Raw genomic sequence first — 7,586 nt, 5'->3', positions numbered from 1 at the left:
AACGTCCTGAACTAATTGAAAAATTTAATAACTAATTAATTAATTTTCGCGGTTTTAACACAAGAAAATAAACAATAAATCTACGCTTGTGAATGATTCACTCCATTATTATTTTTATCTTTACTACTCGCCGTTTTAAAGAAAATAATTAAAACTTTAGTTATATTTATCAAATTGTAAGTCGAGACGGACAGTCCCGTTTAAACAAATATTCGCGATCACAAGTTTTTAATTCGTGAAATAATAACTCGCGACTCGCGACGTTAATCTGTTTGAAACACTAGAAGACTGCGATTTTTGATGTGTTTCATTTGGTTTTTATGGACACTGGTTAATTGTCACAGGTGGGAATTGTGGTGCAATAAGGGTCTATAGTTTCGCAACAAGTCGTTCAACTTATTGAACAAATGCAAGCTTGCAATTTGTTAGAGGCATTGAACTTATTTCTCCTTTTATTTTTGTAGAATATATATCTCTTTTTTAAAAAGAAAAGAGAGACCGTTTTAATAATTAGGTTCTTTCCCTTTTCTATATTTATTGGAAAATCCTTTTTGGAATTTCTTTGGAAAAAGGTACATTCCTTTTTCTGTTTTGAAATCGTAGAAATAATTCAGCCTTTTTTATTTTTTATTTAATATTACAATTTTTGCGATAATAATTTTGGAAAAATTTCTATGGAATATTAGGAATGGAAATTAACCTATGTCCATAATTTTGAAATTGATCTTAGTAAGTGAGTTTTTCCCCTTTTTTCTTTATTCTCTTATTCAGCGAATTATTTCGCAATATTGTGAATCTCACAGGCGTAGAGCTCAATTAATTATTAGTTCTTGATTTAATTTGATAATCATTCCATTTGATAATAATAATGGTATTCACATTCTTCCCCTTTTTGAATTTAATATAGTAACTCGTAGAATATACTACCATTTTGAATCTATATGATAACAAGATATTTTAATTCCCCTTTTAATAACAATAATAATAATTGGATTACTATACATAGCTATGTATATATAGTACTTTTTGTGATTTTAATATAATATCAATGTTAGTATTTACTCCTTTGCTTGAATGTTGAAATAGTATTATTCATTCGTATTCAGCGAATTTCCCGAGCAAGGGCCCATTCCTAAAACATTGCAACAGAGTTGGTTGTGTTGCAATGATTTAGAGAAAAATTTAAAGTAACTTTATCTAAGTTCAATGAACTTTTTGTTTATTAATAAATGTAGAAGGGTTCATTACAAACCACCATTGGAACAACTTTTTAATTCCGTCCCGGCAATTACTCTTGCTCTCGAAATTCGCTGGTATTCTGTCCTTATTTTTTTTACATAGTGTATAGTTTGTAAGTAGAGAGGAAAGAAGTTCATAAGTTTTAATACAGTGCTTGTATCTATAATTGAAATTACTTTAATAATAATTTCGACGCGATTATATAAATTAGAATCTTCTTCTCTCTCTCTTTTTTTTTTTTGTTTTTTTTTGTTAGGATATATTTATACGTATACATTCATACACATTCACGCACATACACGCGTACATATATACATTAATTTATTTATTCTATTAGTTATTATAATAATTTTTTTTTTTTTTTTTTTTTTTTTTTTTTTTTTTTTTTTTTTTTTTTTTTTTTTTTACATAAGTATTTTATGCTACATCATGTGCATATCGCGTTATTATTACAATAATGTTGTTAGTTCATTGTTTAAATTAGTTATATTATATCTTTTGATATTTTTACATAATAAATCGTTATGTTATGGAATGCGAATACTAGTTAACATTATTGTCTGTTAATTGATAAAAATTTATTAACCTTATGTTTATACAATTACAAAATAATGATTTGTGATTTTGATGTTTAATAAAATATATTATAGTTTACTATTATTCGGTATGATAGTGCATTATGCCAATTTTGTGCAGTTACACCATCATAAACAATGACATAAACATAATACTTTATTAAGCATTATAGTGGATTATTATTTGGTATAATGGGATATTATGCCGCATCATGCAGGCATTACACCATTATAAAATAATAATTTGTGATTTTGATGTTTAATAAAATATATTATAGTTTAATATCATTCGGTATGATAGTGTATTATGCCAATCTTGTGCAGTTACACCATCATAAACAATGACATAAACATAATACTTTATTAAGCATTATAGTGAATTATTATTTGGTATAATGGGATATTATGCCGCATCATGCAGGCATTACACCATTATAAAATAATAATTTGTGATTTTGATGTTTAATAAAATATATTATAGTTTAATATCATTCGGTACGATAGTGTATTATGCCAATCTTGTGCAGTTACACCATCATAAACAATGACATAAACATAATACTTTATTAAGCATTATAGTGAATTATTATTTGGTATAATGGGATATTATGCCGCATCATGCAGGCATTACACCATTATAAAATAATAATTTGTGATTTTGATGTTTAATAAAATATATTATAGTTTAATATCATTCGGTATGATAGTGCATTATGCCAATCTTGTGCAGTTACACCATCATAAACAATGACATAAACATAATACTTTATTAAGCATTATAGTGAATTGTTATTTGGTATAATGGGATATTATGCCGCATCATGCAGGCATTACACCATTATAAAATAATAATTTGTGATTTTGATGTTTAATAAAATATATTATAGTTTAATATCATTCGGTACGATAGTGTATTATGCCAATCTTGTGCAGTTACACCATCATAAACAATGACATAAACATAATACTTTATTAAGCATTATAGTGAATTATTATTTGGTATAATGGGATATTATGCCGCATCATGCAGGCATTACACCATTATAAAATAATAATTTGTGATTTTGATGTTTAATAAAATATATTATAGTTTACTATCATTCGGTATGATAGTGCATTATGCCAATCTTGTGCAGTTACACCATCATAAATAACGACATAAACATAATACTTTATTAAGCATTATAGTGGATTATTATTTGGTATAATGGGATATTATACCGCATCATGCAGGCATTACACCATTATAAAATAATAATTTTTAATTTTAATGTTTAATAAAGTATGTTATAGTTTACTATAAAAAAAAATCAATTTAAAAACGTTATTAATATTGAAATAGTTTGAAATGAATTGCTTATTAAGTATATGCATTATATATGAATGTTTTAGTTTATATATATATTTTGTCTTATTTAAATATAACTTTGTTTTGAGACTTTTTATTTAAATCGGTTGGAGTTGTTGCGATGGCAACGTAGGATATCTTCCATACTGTTGTGTGGTTGTTATCTCCTTATTTTCGGACAATTCATGTTGATCTTCAGTGTGTGATAATGAGCTTGATCCTTGTTCCTCGCCTCCTTCAACTGAAGAATGGATTCTTGGTTTAGCACAAGGTGCAGTAGCGGTTTTTAATGCTGTTAAACTTGTGTCTTGCGTTTCTTCTGTAGTTATGGAGCTTCCGTCCTCTCTTAAATGTGACTTTGTTTTGATGACTGGGACCGGCGATTGCCGATTCTTGAATATGCTGGGTAAGTAGAATCTTGACGTTGTTCTCATATCTTGACCTTCGATGTTCTTGACTCCATTGCTCACACATCTCTTCAAGATGAAACAAATGGTGATCGCGAAAAAGGCTGTGGTTGCAATACCTAAGTAAGTTCCACGTATCCAAAATAGTTGGTTGCGTTTTTCTTTTCGTTGAAGTGAAAATTCGTTTAATTGTTGTTCCAGTTCGTCAAGGGTTTTCAAATTTTTATAAAATTCTTTCATTTCGGGTACTTTGAGGTGCATTTTGTCCGTTGTTTCGGGATTGGAGGAGTCGATCCAGCTGGCCAAAATGGAGGATATAGCAGTTATATTGAGGGAAATCTCGGACTCGTAAATTATTTCCGTGGTTCCTTGGATTTTTCTCAGTGCTGGCAGGGTGACCTCAGCCGTTCTTGCCTGACATCCTGCTGCTAATTGTATTACACCGGTACCAAAGAGTTTGATTTTGATGCCTGGAGAAGATGGGCAAAATATATTCAACGTAGTTTCAGCCTTCACTGAGTAGAGCCAACCACCCAATGAATCAAGTCTTGTCCAGTAATCTTGATCGTGATGTTCTAAACCTATGCTGCATGACTTCAGGACGTCTTCCGTAGAATTAAGCAGTATTTTTATTTCGCAAGGAGGATTCTTCCACACTTCGTGAATGGTAAGTCCTTCACGACAAAGTAGGTAACCCGGAGCTGATTGACAAGTATCTAATTCGTTTCCTTCTATCATTATATAGGTTCGTTGTGCTTCATCGATCGCTATGTGAGTATAAGCTGATCTGATGGAGGCCCTTCCTACGTGGCCTTCGAAGATAGTGTGGAAAACGGGGAGGGCATGTAATTTATAGACTGAGTATTCAGTTTTTTCTAGTAAGGGTATGTCAACTAGAATTTTTAAGTTATCGCCGTCTATTAAAATCGTAGTTTGTGAAATTTGTATTATTTCTTCCAAATTATAATCGGGGCCTTGAACTGGCAGCCTTACGGATGGGAGGTGATCTTGGATGTCTCTCAGGATTGGCATCAACTGGCTCATCGTGAGAAGATTCGGATGGAGTTGTCTCTTCTTCGAAGATCTGATTACATCGAGGAGTCTTGCTCCAGTTTTACTGAAAAGTAATAGGTTGAGCTTCATTTTGTAGAGGACATCCATTAGGTCATCTTGGTATTTTTTTTCAGCTGTTCCTTGTAGATTCATGTTTAAATAGTTGGTCAGATTTTCTAGTTGATCGTGGACTCTTCGTAATTCCTTTTCGTCTGCTTCAGCTCTCCTGTATAGGGCATCCATTTGGGCTCGTACCACGTGGGTTTGTTTTCCGACTAGGTGGGATAGATTTGATTGAGCTAAGTTCAAATCTTGTATTTCGTTTTCGATATGTTCACCGTCTTCATATGATAAAACTCCAATTATTGGTCCGGCAATTCGTCCGATGAATCCTATTAGGGGTGCACTTCTTCTAGTTCTGAAAGTCCTTGGAGGTTTGACTGGTTCTATATTTCGTATCTTTCTTAGATCAGCCATTTCTGTTGTAATTTCTGATGTTAAGTCGTCAGCAGTTTCCCAGGTATCTTCCCAATCGTATTTCTTTATATGAGAGAGGCAACTCGGAAATCTCTCAGGGCAAGAATTCAGGAGTTGTTTTAATCTTTCGTCCAAGGTTTTGAGCCATTGTGTTTGCTTGCTTATGTCCAGGAAAACAGCCACTCTCCAGACGGATGTTGAGATCCTCAGATTATCCTTGAACTCGTAGTATATTCCACTACTCTTGTTGAACGCCGTGATGTGGTAACTACTGTGGTCCTCATAATTTAATGCTTCTGCTAAGGTAAGAGCAATTAGTAGCACAGAAGATACTAGTGTAAAGTTTGTCATCTTGTGGTAGTCAACCTGAAATTATAGAAGCTTTAAAAAAATTTATTTTTTTATTTATTTATTATTTTCTCTTTTTTTTTTTTTTTTTTAACAATAAGTTGGTAAGATCTTGTCCCTATGTTTCGTAACCCTATTACCAGATTCATCTTCTAATACCACGTTGTTGTTTTGTGTAAACCCGATAATGATGTACGGGCCATCGGCTCTCTTATCGAATTTATTCAACCGCACTTCTTTTTGTGTGTACACTATATCTCCCTTTTGGGCTTTTAATGGTCTTGATTTCGAATCATAGTTTTCTTTAGACTTGATCTTTGAAGTGATAATATTTTTAGACGCGATGTCTTGAGTGTCGTTAAGTCTGGTAATTAGGTCACGAAGATAGGAACCGTATGTTTCTAATTCGGGACCTTGAGGGAAAGCGCTAGGAATCCTGGCTAATTTTCCAAAGACTAGTTCGTGAGGCGTAAAGTTAGTTGCCTCGTGAACCGAAGTGTTATACGCGAGCATGCAAAAGGGAAGTAGTCGATCCCAATCGTCAAAATCTTTAGCGTAGCATTTGATGTAATCCGCAAGAACTATATGACTCCTTTCTAGAGATCCGTTAGTCTGGGGTCGATAGCCACTTGTGGTTATTTGCTTAATTTGGAATAGTTTTTCTAATTTTCGCATAAGAGTACTAATAAAATTTGCACCTCTGTCGGTGAGGATGCATCTTGGTGCGCCGAATTTCGTTATTAAGTCTGTAACTACCGCATGTGCAATTGTTGTACTTTTCGTATCCGGAATTGGTACGGCGATACAGTACTTACTAAAATTGTCTTGTATTGTTAAAATAAACCGGTTTCCGTTAGGGGTTGTTCTTAATTTTCCTACTATATCCAGGGACACCTTGTCGAAAGGTTCTGCGGGGGTATCCGTGATGATCATAGGCTCGCGGGTTTTAGCCCTAACTAGTTTATTTTCTTTACATGTCCTGCATTGCCTGATATATTCGGTGACATCGTTACGTAGACCAGGCCACGTGTATCTTTCCCTGATACGTCTGTAAGTTTTGTTAATTCCCTTATGACCTCCAATTAAACTTTTATGGAACTCTTTTATAATTTCTGATCTGTGAGTTGCGGAGGGAACTTCTATCTTTCCGTGGCATAATGTGATGGTAACATCGCCACCACGGAACATACTTGTAACGAGTTTCTTCAAGTAGTCTTGAGGTAACGAGCCTAACAAGTCTCCGGAGTTCGCCATCCTACAGCTATGCTGTTTATTTTGCTTGAGGGTTGCTTCAAGACTTTTCAGACCAGATGTCACATAGTTCCAGTTAACAGGATCGAAGTGTCTCTTTTTAACAACTATGGAATATGTTTTATATCGTCCGTTAGGGGTAACAAGGATTTGTCCAATTCGAGGGCATTGCATAGGGGGGTAAACTTGGGTTAGAAGTGTTGTTAAACCTACTTGATGAGGGTCCGTCTGAAGATCTATTTTTTTCTTGATGTTCTGGATTTTTTAGAATGGCGGTTATTCGAGTAGGTTGTTGTTGCTCCTGATGCTCGGGATTTTTTAATATTCGATACGTTGATCTAGTACGATCGGTATAAAAATCTCTTTCTTCAGCATGAAGGGCGAACTCAAGCGCTTCGCTCATATCGCGAGGGCAACGCGTATCCACGTGTGTTGATATGTCGGTTGGCAATCCACGTATAAATGAATCTAACGCGAAATCTCTAATCGGGATCATCATCACGCGACTTTGTGGAATGTTGGAACCTTCCACATTTCCCGGATATTTCTCTTCAAGGGCATGCTTAGCCCCGCTAATAAAACTTTGTAACCGGTCATTATAATCACTAACGGTTTCGGTTTGTTTCATTCTAAAGCCCGCGATGGCATCAATGTACCATTGATAAGTCTTTGGCGTTGAAAAACGTTTCTTTAAATGACTGACTAAATCGTTTAATGTTGGAAATTGTTTGTCTCTAACGCTTTCCCTGGCAGGCCCTTTTAATTTACTTAGTACGACTTTCACGAAACCTGCCTCGGTGGCGGGTGTCATGAAAACCATACTATTGGTAAGATCTTGCAAGAACTCCCTTAGGGGTGGTTCTTTACCATTAAAACAGGGGATGTGGT

The sequence above is a fragment of the Leptopilina boulardi genome, unplaced genomic scaffold, assembly GCF_019393585.1.
Source record: "Leptopilina boulardi isolate dan_hultmark-lab unplaced genomic scaffold, ZJU_Lbou_2.1 LbouV2_11, whole genome shotgun sequence".
In the NCBI taxonomy this organism is placed as follows: Eukaryota; Metazoa; Arthropoda; class Insecta; order Hymenoptera; family Figitidae; genus Leptopilina; species Leptopilina boulardi.
Note: the sequence above shows the minus strand (reverse complement) of the source record.